The 14,198-nt window shown below is 44.6% G+C and overlaps 1 long non-coding RNA gene across 1 annotated transcript in view; it reads left to right on the forward strand.

The window, feature by feature from the left end:
* Positions 1-12,428, forward strand: part of LOC130300804 (uncharacterized) — a 52,269-nt gene extending 39,841 nt beyond the window's left edge. The window contains exons 2-3 of the long non-coding RNA XR_008851629.1: positions 9,732-9,919; positions 12,317-12,428. This is a non-coding gene — a long non-coding RNA (uncharacterized LOC130300804). The remainder of the gene's footprint in view (positions 1-9,731; positions 9,920-12,316) is intronic.
* The last annotated feature ends 1,770 nt before the right edge of the window (positions 12,429-14,198 follow it).

Here is a 14,198-nt window from a genome sequence, read left to right on the forward strand (position 1 = left end):
ATAGATGGATAGATAGATAGATATCCACAAAAAAAAGAAGGTTGGCTGCAGCACACAAAAAGTAAAGTTTCAAGTGGTTTTATTCCATTCCAAAGCAAATAAAACCACGTGAAACTTTACTTTTTGTGTGCTGCAGCCAACCTTCTTTTTTTATGGATAGCTGTGGGCCCTTGACCTGGGCTTTTTCTTTTTGCTGATTTGCACCAAACTACATGTTTATACGGAGGTGCTGCTCAATCTGGACTTTTTTCTATAGATAGATATTAGATATACATGAACTACATGGAAAGAAAGAAAGATAGATATATATAGATAGATAGGCAGATAGATATTAGATAGATATTAAATAGATGGAAAATAGATAGATAGATAGATAGATAGATATTAGATATATATGAAAAAGATGGAAAGAAAGATAGATAGATATTAGATATATATGAAATAGATGAAAAGAAAGAAAGATGCTATATTGCTACAATGAAAAATAAAAAATTGAGGTGCTTCACTCACCATTTGGACAAATAGTTTGGACCATTCCACCACGATAAGGTGACCTCATTAGGACAGACCCTAAGGTACTGGATGTCTCATACCTTACAAGCCTGGTAAGTGATTGCACAGAGGCACATTCACAGTGTAGGGTCCGTCCCAATGAGGTCACCTTATCCCAGTGGGATGGTCCAAACTATTTGTCCAAATAGTGAGCAAAGCACCTCAATTTTTCATTTTTCATATAGCATTTCATGTTTTGTATCTTTGTGCTCGCAGTTTGCTGCTGTATTCTTCTGTTTATATTTAGCCTAGCAGTGTTCCTCCTGTATGCCGGGTCCATGCAATAGCTTGGTATCAGCATGTGCTGGACAACTTATCCTTTTTTGTGTTATAGATAGATAGATAGAAAAATTAAATAGACAGTGGCACACCAGGTGTCAGCAAAAAAAAGGTGATTTATTCAAAAGACGTGTTAGGCAACGTTTCAGCTGGCTCACCCAGCCATTTTTTTTTACCCTGGAGTGCTGCTTTCCTGCTCTAGCTATCCTAAGATAGATAGATAGATAGATATGAGATAGATAAATAGATATGAGATAGATAGATAGATATGAGATAGATAGGCGATAAACAGATAGATTGATAGTTACATCGTTGTTACGCCGAGCGCTCCGGGTCCCCGCTCCTCCCCGGAGCGCTCACAGCGTTCTCCTTTTCGCAGCGCCCCGGTCAGACCTGCCGACCGGGTGCGCTGCGATAATGTTCCCAGCCGGGATGCGATTCGCGATGCGGGACGAGCCCGCTCGCGATGCGCATCCCGACTCGCTTACCAGACCCGTTCCCCGTCTGTGCTGTCCCGGCGCGCGCGGCCCCGCTCCTTAGGGCGCGCGCGCCGGGTCTTTGCGATTTAAAGGGCCGGTGCGCCACTGATTGGCGCATGAAGTTTTAATCAGTGCCTTCACCTGTGCACTTCCCTACTTATACCTCACTTCCCCTGCACTCCCTTGCCGGATCTTGTTGCCATTGTGCCAGTGAAAGCGTTTCCTTGTGTGTTCCTAGCCTGTGTTCCAGACCTCCTGCCGTTGCCCCTGACTACAATCCTTGCTGCCTGCCCTGACCTTCTGCTACGTCCGACCTTGCTCTTGTCTACTCCCTTTTACCGCGCTTATCTCAGCAGTCAGAGAGGTTGAGCCGTTGCCAGTGGATACGACCTGGTTGCTACCGCCACTGCAAGACCATCCCGCTTTGCGGCGGGCTCTGGTGAATACCAGTAGCAACTTAGAACCGGTCCACCGACATGGTCCACGCCAATCCCTCTCTGGCACAGAGGATCCACCTCCAGCCAGCCGAATCGTGACAGTAGATCCGGCCATGGATCCCGCTGAGGTCCTGCTGCCAGTTGTCGCTGACCTCACCAAGGTGGTTGCCCAGCAGTCGCAACAGATAGCGCAACAAGGCCACCAGCTGTCTCAACTGACCGTGATGCTACAGCAGCTACTACCACAACTTCAACAATCATCTCCTCCGCCAGCTCCTGCACCTCCTCCGCAGCGAGTGGCCGCATCCAGCCTCCGTTTATCTTTGCCGGACAAATTTGATGGGGATTCTAAATTTTGCCCTGGTTTTCTTTCACAATGTTCCCTGCATTTGGAGATGATGTCGGACCAGTTTCCAACTGAAAGGTCAAAGGTGGCTTTCGTAGTCAGCCTTCTGTCTGGGAAAGCCCTGTCATGGGCCACACCGCTCTGGGACCGCAATGATCCTGTCACTGCCTCTGTACACTCTTTCTTCACGGAGATTCGAAATGTCTTCGAGGAACCTGCCCGAGCCTCTTCTGCCGAGACTGCCCTGCTGAACCTGGTCCAGGGTAATTCTTCTGTTGGCGAGTACGCAATCCAATTCCGTACATTCGCCTCCGAATTGTCCTGGAATAACGAGGCCCTCTGCGCGACCTTTAAAAAAGGCCTATCCAGTAACATCAAAGATGTGCTGGCCGCACGAGAAATCCCTACTAACCTGCATGAACTTATTCATCTTGACATGCGTTTGACATGCGTTTTTCCGAAAGGCGTCAGGAGCTCCGCCAGGATATGGACTTTGTTCGCACGAGGCGGTTTCTCTCCCCGGCTCCTCTCTCCTCTGGTCCACTGCAATCTGTTCCTGTGCCTTCCGCCGTGGAGGCTATGCAAGTTGACCGGTCTCGCTTGACATCTCAAGAGAGGACACAACGCCGCATGGAGAACCTTTGCCTGTACTGTGCCAGTACCGAAAATTTCTTGAAGGATTGTCCTATCCAACCTCCACGTCAGGAAAGACGCACTCCGATTCCGCACAAAGCTGAGACAGCTCTTGATGTGAACTCTGCTTCTCCACGTCTTACTGTGCCTGTGCGGATTTCTTCTTCTACCTTCTCCTTCTCAGCTATGGCCTTCTTGGATTCCGGATCTGCAGGAAATTTTATTTTGGCCTCTTTCATCAACAGGTTCCACATCCCGGTGACCAGTCTCGCCAGACCCCTCTACATCGCCTCTGTTAATAATGAAAGATTGAACTGTACTGTGCGTTACCGCACGGAACCCCTCTTAATGTGCATCGGACCCCATCACGAAAAAATTTAATTTCTGGTCCTCTCTAACTGCACTTCAGAAATTCTTCTTGGACTACCGTGGCTTCAACGCCATTCCCCAACCCTCGATTGGACCACCGGGGAAATCAAGAACTGGGGTACTTCTTGCCACAAGGACTGTCTTAAGCCTGCTCCCTGTACTGTCAGTCAAGACCCTGTGGTTCCTCCGATATGTGGTCTCCCCAAGGCCTATCTGGATTATGCTGATGTTTTTTGCAAAAAACAAGCAGAGACTTTGCCTCCTCACAGGCCTTATGACTGTCCTATTGACCTCCTCCCTGGTACTACTCCACCCCGGGGCAGAATCTATCCTCTGTCTGCTCCGGAAACACAAGCCATGTTGGAGTACATCCAAGAGAATTTAAAAAAGGGGTTTATCCGCAAGTCTTCCTCCCCTGCCGGAGCTGGATTTTTTTTCGTTTCCAAAAAAGACGGCTCCTTACGCCCTTGCATTGATTACCGCGGACTTAATAAAATCTCTGTAAAAAACCGCTATCCCCTACCTCTTATCTCGGAACTCTTTGATCGCCTACGAGGCGCCCACATCTTTACCAAGCTGGACTTAAGAGGTGCATATAATCTCATCCGCATCAGGGAGGGGGACGAGTGGAAGACCGCATTTAACACCAGAGATGGACACTTTGAATATCTGGTTATGCCCTTTGGGCTTTGCAACGCCCCTGCCGTCTTCCAAGACTTTGTAAATGACATTTTTCTTGATCTTCTATATACCTGTGTTGTGGTTTACCTAGACGATATTTAGATTTTTTCTGCTAACCTAGAAGAACAGCATGTCCGCATGGTTCTTCAGAGACTTCGGGACAATCAATTGTATGCCAAAATGGAAAAATGTCTCTTTGAATGTCAATCTCTTCCCTTCCTAGGATACTTGCTATACTTGCTTCCCTTCCTAGGATACAAATGGACCCAGATAAACTATCAGCCGTATTGGATTGGCCACGCCCCTCCGGACTCCGTGCTATCCAACATTTTTTGGGGTTTGTCAATTATTACAGACAATTTATTCCGCACTTTTCCACTATTGTGGCTCCTATCGTGGCCCTAACCAAGAAAAACGCCAACCCTAAGTCCTGGCCTCCTCAAGCGGAAGACGCATTCAATCATCTCAAGACTGCCTTTTCTTCTGCTCCCGTACTCTCCAGACCTGATCCATCTAAGCCCTTCTCGCTGGAGGTAGACGCCTCCTCGGTGGGAGCTGGACCCCTACAAAAAAATTCTTCCGGACATGCTGTTACTTGTGGTTTCTTTTCTAGGACCTTCTCTCCGGCGGAGAAAAACTACTCCATTGGTGATCGAGAACTACTGGCCATAAAATTGTCACTTGAGGAATGGAGGCACCTGCTGGAGGGATCCAAATATCCAGTTATTATATACACTGATCACAAGAATCTCTCTTATCTTTAGTCTGCCCAACGGCTGAACCCTCGCCAGGCTAGGTGGTCGTTGTTCTTTTCCCGTTTTAACTTTGAAATTAATTTTCGCCCTGCTGACAAGAACATTAGGGCTGACGCCCTCTCTCGTTCATCGGATGCCTCTGAAGTGGAAGCTTCCCCGCAACACATTATTCCTCCGGACTGTCTGATCTCCACTTCTCCAGCTTCCATCAGACAAACTCCTCCAGGGAAGACCTTCGTCTCTCCACGCCAGCGCCTCAGGATTCTCAAGTGGAGACACTCCTCACACCTCGCAGGCCATGCTGGCATCAAAAAATCCATCCAGCTCATCTCTCAATTTTATTGGTGGCCTACCCTGGAAGCTGATGTTGTTGATTTCGTGCGGGCTTGTACAGTCTGTGCCCGGGACAAGACCCCTCGCCAGAAGCCTGCTGGTCTCCTCCATCCTCTGCCTGTTCCTGAACGACCATGGTCTCAGATTGGTATGGACTTTATTACTGACTTACCTTTATCCCATGGCAACACAGTTATTTGGGTGATCGTTGATCGATTCTCTAAGATGGCACATTTTATCCCTCTTCCAGGTTTTCCTTCTGCGCCTCAGTTGGCGAAACAATTTTTTATACACATTTTTCGCCTTCACGGGCTGCCTACGCATATCGTCTCGGATAGAGGCGTTCAATTTGTGTCTAAATTCTGGAGGGCCCTCTGTAATCAACTCAAAATCAAATAACATTTCTCGTCTTCTTATCATCCCCAATCCAATGGGCAAGTAGAAAGAATTAATGAGGTTCTGGGTGACTATTTGCGACATTTTGTTTCCTCCCGCCAGGATGACTGGGCAGATCTTCTACCATGGGCCGAATTCTCGTACAATTTCAGAGTCTCTGAATCTTCCGCTAAATCCCCATTCTTCGTGGTGTACGGCCGTCACCCCCTTCCCCCCCTTCCCACTCCCATGCCCTCTGGTTTGCCCGCTGTTGATGAGGTGACTCGGGACTTCTCCACCATATGGAAAGAGACTCAAAATTCTCTATTACAGGCCTCATCCCGGATGAAAAAACATGCCGATAGGAAAAGAAGAATTCCCCCCCATTTTTTCTCCCGGAGACAAAGTATGGCTCTCCGCCAAGTATGTCCGCTTTCGTGTCCCCAGTTATAAACTGGGACCACGTTATCTTGGTCCTTTCAAAATCAAGTGCCAAATCAACCCTGTCTCTTACAAACTCCTTCTTCCTCCTTCTCTCCGTATTCCCAATGCTTTCCATGTCTCTCTCCTTAAACCACTCATCCTTAACCGCTTCTCTCCCAAAGGTGTTTCTCCCACTCCAGTTTCCGGGTCCTCTGACGTTTTTTCGGTGAAAGAAATTCTGGCATCCAAGACGGTCAGAGGTAAAAAAAAGTTTTTGGTTGATTGGGAGAATTGCGGCCCAGAGGAGAGGTCATGGGAACCTGAGGACAACATCCTGGACAAGAATCTTATCCTCAAATTCTCAGGTTCCAAAAAGAGGGGGAGACCCAAGGGGTACTGTTACGCCGAGCGCTCCGGGTCCCCGCTCCTCCCCGGAGCGCTCATAGCGTTCTCCTATTCACAGCGCCCCGGTCAGACCTGCCGACCGGGTGCGCTGCGATAATGTTCCCAGCCGGGATGCGATTCGCGATGCGGGACGCGCCCGCTCGCGATGCGCATCCCGACTCGCTTACCAGACCCGTTCCCCGTCTGTGCTGTCCCGGCACGCGCGGCCCCGCTCCTCATGACAATAGTTCATAAGGGTGAAAAAAGACCAGAGTCCATCAAGTTCAACCTATAACCCTAATGAGTCTCTACTGAGTTGATCGAGAGGACGGCAAAATAACCTTATATTAGAGGTAAAAATTCCTTCCCGACTCCAAATATGGCATCAGAATAAATCAACCTTCTGTCCCTATATATCTAGTATACGTAACCAGCGATGTTATTATTCTCCAAAAATGCATCCAGGCCCCTTTTTTCAGAGTTAACCATGACCACCTCCTCTGGGAGAGAATTCCACAGTCTCACTGCTCTTACAGTAAAGAATCCTCGTCTGTGCTGGTGTAGAAACCTTCTTTCCTCTAAACGTAGAGGATACCCCCTTGTTATAGATACAGCCCTGGGTGTAAATAGATAGATAGATAGATATGAGATAGATAGATAGATTTTAGATAGATAGATAAATAGATATGAGAGGGATAGATAGATGGATATGTGGTAGCTTGGGGGTGTAGGGTAGGTAGGGTGTAGCTGTGCAGTGATGAAAGGGTGTTGGATTAACCCTTAACTGTCGTGACGCCAGGGTGCGGGTTCCTCTCTGTATATGTATCCTACCGCCACCCGTCCCAGGAACGATAGGGAGGAATAAAGGATTGTCCACAACCGGAGTTTTAGTAAACGGAAGATAACTTTACTGCAGATTTTATGCAGGTTAAACATAGTAACAGTCTTTACAGAGGACCGGACTTTGGGCTCCTCACAGGTTTGGTTGGGACCTTATAGGGAATAACCTTGAAGGATTTGCTTTACGCTGTTCCACTGGATTTAGGGGTATAGTTTAGGTCCAGCAGTCACGTAGGATTAGGATTGAGTTAGATTGAACTCACGGTTTTGTATTCGGCTGAAGTTAGCAGGCTTCAGGCCTAGATTTGTCTTGAAGGTATACACGGAGCTTCTCTCTCTCTCTGCTAGTCCGGAACCCAAGAGAGGAAAGAAAGAGATCATTGGGTAACAGCGCCCTTATATCTAAAGGGGCAGGCTTCAAGATTATTGGTCCCCCAGACCTGTCAGTCCTAATACAAAGCATTGTGGTACAACACGTGACACAAGCACATGACCTGAAAGGTCTTTAACCTTAGCTGAACAATACAATTATTAATCATGTGACCTAAGGTCCTGGAAGCAACATTTACACTAAACAATATATAAAATATATACATAAAATTAAAGAAGGAAGAGGCAACTAGGGGTTATCCCACTAAGAGCTTCCTATCAGTACAGAAGAACTCTGACTTTGGGGACTCATTACACAAGGTACAGCACACGTACAGTACCGGGACACCACAGATAGATAGATAGATAGATATGAGGTAGATAGATATGAGAGGGATAGATAGTTAGATAGATAGATGAATAGATAAGAGTTCAACAAAAAGGACCGCACTCCCAGGGGTGTCCACGGGTGCAAGCTGGTCGGGCCCAGGTCAAGAGCCCCCACAAACAGCCAGCAAAGCAAAACAGCAGCACTCCGGTTTAGATGAAAGCGTGTCAGGCTTTATTCATCAGATGCCATCTGATGAATAAAGCCTGACACGCTTTCATCTAAACCGGAGTGCTGCTGTTATGCTTTGCTAGATGAATAGATAGATATGAGATAGATGGATGGATAATTGATAAAAATACAGACAGAATATAGATATGAGAGATAGGTGATAGATAGATAGGTATAAATTTCCAAGAAGCAGCAGCACACAAACAAAATCGTGTCAAAAAGGTGAAGGTTTATTCCATAGAACCAGTGAACAAAGTTGCGAGCAACGTTTCTGTGACCTCACGTCACCGTTATCAAGCTCAAGTGCAGAATCACATGTGGAAGTTTAAATACACTTCAGTGTTACATCATTAATCAATCAAATACAAGGTAAACAAAGACATGTGCTAGTAGTATATATAAGTAATAATACGGCATTATATCTAAATGCAATATAAATTCAATACTTGTGTTAGTGCTATACAAAGTGCACGTGTTAACAGTGTGGCAATATGCCCGAAAACAGTAATGTGACCATATAAGTTATATACAGTTATGTAGGCGCTTACCCGGCAGAGCTTCCTGGGATTGCACATGTGTGTAATGAAGCGTGGAAACCCGAAACTGCGCGGCCGGCCAATCGGAAACGCCGTACACCGGGAGATTCAGTCAATCAGGCATAAGGTGCTGTGTGTACTGTGCGCATGCGCACCCCTGTTTGTTGGTGAATGGGGGCCATTTTAAAGAAGGGCAAAGCTGCCAGTCTTTTATTAAAAAATATATAGTGAAAATGTATGGGATAAGGTAAAGCTGGCGAGTGTTTTGTGTTCTTAAGCATGGGTATGTGCAGTGTGAGCTGGCATGGCTCCCCTAATATTGCCAAGCGGTATGTGGGTCACGGGTGACACCAGTTTACTGTCCATGAATGAACATGGAGAGTGTCTGGTGCGGCAAATTGGTGCACGGATCCCAACCATAGGTCGGTTTCCTCACCAGGTACCTACCACCTCTCACAGCCGCTGTATAGGGTATACTGCAACCCGGAGAACATTGTAATACACTATCGCCACTGCAAAAAAAATATAAGAAAATCAAAACAACTGAAATAAAACAAAATAAAATAAAATGAAGGCCCATTTATATTATAATACTTGTGAAAATGCTTCAAAAGACGTGCTAAATCTTCCAGTAGCTCTGCTGGTGGCCATAAAAATCTTTTAGTCCATCTGAAAAAGAGGGAAAGAAAACAATATTAAAATCTATTCCACAGCATTGCATCAGGATTGCCTTCAACTATAACCTTACCTGGAGACGTGAGTACTGTACCTACGACCAGTGTTTTTAAGTATACAGAAAACGATGTTACCCGAATCCTGGGGAGTACAGAAGGAGAGGCTTCTTTTCTTTTTATACCGTCCAAGATTGACCTACAGCGTAATTTTGAGACTGAAACTAAAAAAGCCTTAACACTACAGTTGCATTATATGACCCTACGTGAATATTATAAAGCCTCACGTATACAAAGAGGATTAAGAATACAGCCAAAAGACTGTGCATACTCTAACAGTTGAATACAGGTATTGCTTTGAGAAGATCACTAACCAATATTCACTTGAATTAATTTTGTTACAATTAGAATTTTTACAGAAGGATCTTGACAACACCCGGACAAAGATTGCTGAACTGGAAGCAGCGGTTAAACAGAACCTAACTAATGATGAGTGCAACATCTTCCTGGAAAAACAGCATGTTTTTCCTGACAAAATTAGATCCACATTAGAAGAAACTAAGCGACACAAGTGGTTTAGGGACACCCAGGACTATGCTACTATGAGAGTTTACCAATGGATTAATAATAATTTTTCTTCCTCTAGGCGATACAATATAAACAGGAAACAAAAAGACTCTCCTAATAATAATGACTTTTCTTCTAAACAGAACCCAGAGAATAATTCTCAGGGACCTTTTTTAGGGGTCCCAGGACTGTCTACAAGCGACCCCGGCGGGGAGGCAGGAACCATCACAGAGGGCGTAAAGACAAGATATCAAAACAAAATGAAATCCATTCCCAAGACACAGCCGACCAGTCGCAATCAGAGGAAATAATCAAGACAACACACAATGTGGTAAATATCTCCTCTGTTACCCTTACTGATGCCCAATTACATGTCTTATCCAAAGGTCTCAGTTTTTGTCCTGGTGCATACACAAACAGGTTTGATCTAGAAATTGATGTATTACAGTTTATACAGAAATTTAAGTTAAAGGTTTGGTTTTCTACACAGGCAAATAAGACAGCAAGTGGCATTCCTGATGCATCCTTGATTGGGACTGCACCCGCAATGTCACTGAAGGATTTTGACTTGAGATTAACCAGTGAGTTTCAGCCTCCTATTGAGCCACATGCCATCAGTGCCTTTGGGGATTGTGTGACACGCGACCTCAGGGCACTGATGGCAAAAGAGAAACGGTTGAGTCATCCAAATATGACACATCAAGAAATGGAAGCTATTAATGAGCTTGTCCATGACCACCGTCTGGTTATTAAACCAGCGGACAAAGGTGGTGCCTTGGTGGTCATGGACAGGCTCAAATATCTCCAGGAAGCTGAGAAACAACTCAGTGATACTAATGTATACAAACGACTCGACAGGGATCCTAGGAAAGAGATTGCTACCCGCATACACCAAATTGTCACAAGAGGTTTTGATGATGGATTGATAGATGATAATCTTATGAAGTACCTGATTATCGATTTTCCGGTAACACCTATGTTATATCTTCTGCCAAAAATCCATAAGGACTGTTTAAATCCACCAGGGAGACCGATTGTCTCAGGCAGAGAGTCAATCACGTCCCATATTTCCATCTTTTTAGACAAATTATTACGTAGTCATGCCATTAACACCAAATCGTATGTTAAAGATACATCAGACTTTTTGCAAAAAATCAATAACATCATCGTACCTGACCATACAATTCTTGTGACACTTGATGTCAAAAGTCTCTACACTTCAATTAACCATGAAAAAGGCATACGTGCAGTAGAGACCACTTTAATATTGTCTGATTATGACACAGAAAAAATCGACTTTGTGGTTTCTCTGTTAAGGATAGTCTTGAAGTGTAACTACTTTGCATTTAATTATACGTTTTTTATGCAAATGAAGGGGACCGCTATGGGTAGCAACGTGGCGCCAACGTACGCCAACATTTTTGTGGCCCACATGGAGGAGGAATACATCTGTGGATCACCCCACTTTCGCAATGTGCGATTGTGGGTACGGTTCATAGATGATATCTTCCTCCTGTGGACAGGGACTGATCATGAATTACTAGCATTTCATGAATTTCTTAATGACATTGAGGCTGACATTAAATTCACACTCACCCATTCTACCACCTCAGTGAGCTTTTTAGATGTAAGGGTAGGCATCAGCGGAGGAAAAATCACCACAGATCTTTACCACAAACCAACAGATACAAATACACTATTGAGATTTGATAGGGCACACTCGAGAGCCATGGTCCGATCACTGCCTTACAGCCAATTGCTGAGAGCGGAGCGTATTGCAGATGATGATATAAAATTGGAAAGAGCATTATCTAAGATGAGATCTGATTTTCTAGAGAGACGATATCCTAGAAAACTTGTAGACCAACAGACTGCACGAGTTATGGAATTTAGACCACAAAAACATTCCGATAGTCGGACAGCTATCCCTAAGAAGAATACACACAACCGTGTACCTTTCATTACCACGTACAGTGAACATTCACAGAACATCTCATCCATAGTGAGGAAACACTGGCATTTGGTGCAAGGGAGTTTTCCTCAGATCCCTGAGTTTGTGGAGTTTCCACTAATGTCATTTCGCCGGGCACCAAATCTCAGGGATAGATTGATAAAAACAGATGTGGCCACAACTGTAAAAACACAGAAATATATTGGGGTAAAAAGTACAGGTTGTTTCCCTTGTCTTAACTGTGTCAACTGTAGCTATATGAACAAAGGTTCAAAGTTTATTAACCCTGACACGAAACGTGAATATGAAATTAGGTACTATTTAAACTGCAATTCAGATTACGTAATTTACATTTTATGGTGTCCATGCAACAAATTATATGTTGGGGAGACGAGCCTTGATGTGAAGACTCGTCTCAACCAACATCGGTATTCGATTCGGAAACAAAGGTTAGATTTACCAGTCTCTAGACATTTCACTGAGGCCAAACACAAAGAAAAAGACCTAAAGTTTATGATTCTGGACCACATCCCACCACCCAAAAGAGGGGGCGATAGGATCACGTCCCTAAAAAGGTGTGAACTCAGATGGATATTCAATCTGAATACAATGAAACCCCATGGCCTCAATGTAGAATTCAAAACTACGTCTAAAATGATCAGATGGCTTCTCCCAACATAGCCACTCGGTTTGACTTAACCTTATGTGTATGTATACTTAAATTGATGAATCCTATGTGGAATAGATTTTAATATTGTTTTCTTTCCCTTTTTTCAGATGGACTGAAAGATTTGTATGGCCACCAGCAGAGCTACTGGAAGATTTAGCACGTCTTCTGAAGCATTTTCACAAGTATTATAATATAAATGGGCCTTCATTTTATTTCATTTTGTTTTATTTCAGTTGTTTTGCTTTTCTTATATTTTTTTTGCAGTGGCGATAGTGTATTACAATGTTCTCCGGGTTGCAGTATACCCTATACAGCGACTGTGAGAGGTGGTAGGTACCTGGTGTGGAAACGACCTATGGTTGGGATCCGTGCACCAATTTGCCGCACCGGACACTCTCCATGTTCATTCATGGACAGTGGACTGGTGTCACCCGTGACCCACATACCGCTTGGCAATATTAGGGGAGCCATGCCAGCTCACACTGCACATACCCATGCTTAAGAACACAAAACACTCGCCAGCTTTACCTTATCCCATACATTTTCACTATATATTTTTTAATAAAAGACTGGCAGCTTTGCCCTTCTTTAAAATGGCCCCCGTTCACCAACAAACAGGGGTGCGCATGCGCACAGTACACACAGCATCTTATGCCTGATTGGCTGAATCTCCCGGTGTACGCGCTTCCGATTGGCCGGCCGCGCAGTTCCGGGTTTCCACGCTTCATTACACACATGTGCAATCCCAGGAAGCTCTGCCGGGTAAGCGCCTACATAACTGTATATAACTTATATGGTCACATTACTGTTTTCGGGCATATTGCCACACTGTTAACACATGCACTTTGTATAACACTAACACGAGTATTGAATTTATATTGCATTTTGATATAATACCGTATTATCACTTTTATATACTACTAGCACATGTCTTTGTTTACCTTGTATTTGATTGATTAATGATGTAACATTGAAGTGTATTTAAACTTCCACATGTGATTCTGCACTTGAGCTTGATAACGGTGACGTGAGGTCACAGAAACGTTGCTCGTAACTTTGTTCACTGGTTCCATGGAATAAACCTTCACCTTTTTGACACGATTTCGTTTGTGTGCTGCTGCTTCTTGGAAATTTATGTGAAGTGGATCCTCTAACCCGGGCTCCCATACAGCTTGCACCTCATCTCTACTCTTCTATTTTTTGGAGTGCTGCTCTACTGGATGTGTAGATAGATAGGTAGATAGATAGGTAAATATGAGAGTTAGAGATGAGCGAATCGAAGCTGATGAACCCAAATTCGTTACGAATTTCATGAAATATTCGATTTGCAACGAAGGCGAATATCGCTGTGATTCTATCACGCAAATCGCTTCATTAAAGTCTATTTACTGTGGTGCAGGCTCCAGGGCATCTAAAATGGCGGATCCACAAGTCAGTACATGGGGCAAGGAACGCTGGGAAGGCGGGAAGGGAAGTAGGCAGGATGACCCTGATTAACATGCAGGATATAGCCTATCAGCAGCCAGTCAACCCTGTGATGTCACAGCCCTATATAATCGGCAGCCATTTTGTGGCTCGTCATATCAATCATTACACTGCATACAGATAGGACGGACATCGCTGTGTGTGTGCGTGTGTGTTACACAGTAAAACTCATTCCAGCAGCATTTTACATCCTAGTTACATCAGGGTTCTCGTGGAAGGAGAGCAGTGTTTATTTCACTGAAAAGGAATTTTACTGCAGCTGCAGACATTAACCTCCCAGTCACTTTCTCCAGCATAGTATTACAGAGAGGGGCAGAACGCTGTGTGTTGCCTCATACATTTCAACAAGCTGCCTCAACTTCATAAACCTTAGCAGAAGAGGCAGGAATAATTTTTCAGCGCAATTCTTTCTTTGTTCCACAACAAATCATCTGCTGGTTTTACTCAAATAATTTTTGAAGCATACTGTACCGCATTTTGTTGCCATCATAAGTGCATACCACA

This window comes from Hyla sarda, chromosome 1 (assembly GCF_029499605.1).
Source record: "Hyla sarda isolate aHylSar1 chromosome 1, aHylSar1.hap1, whole genome shotgun sequence".
Taxonomy (NCBI): Eukaryota; Metazoa; Chordata; class Amphibia; order Anura; family Hylidae; genus Hyla; species Hyla sarda.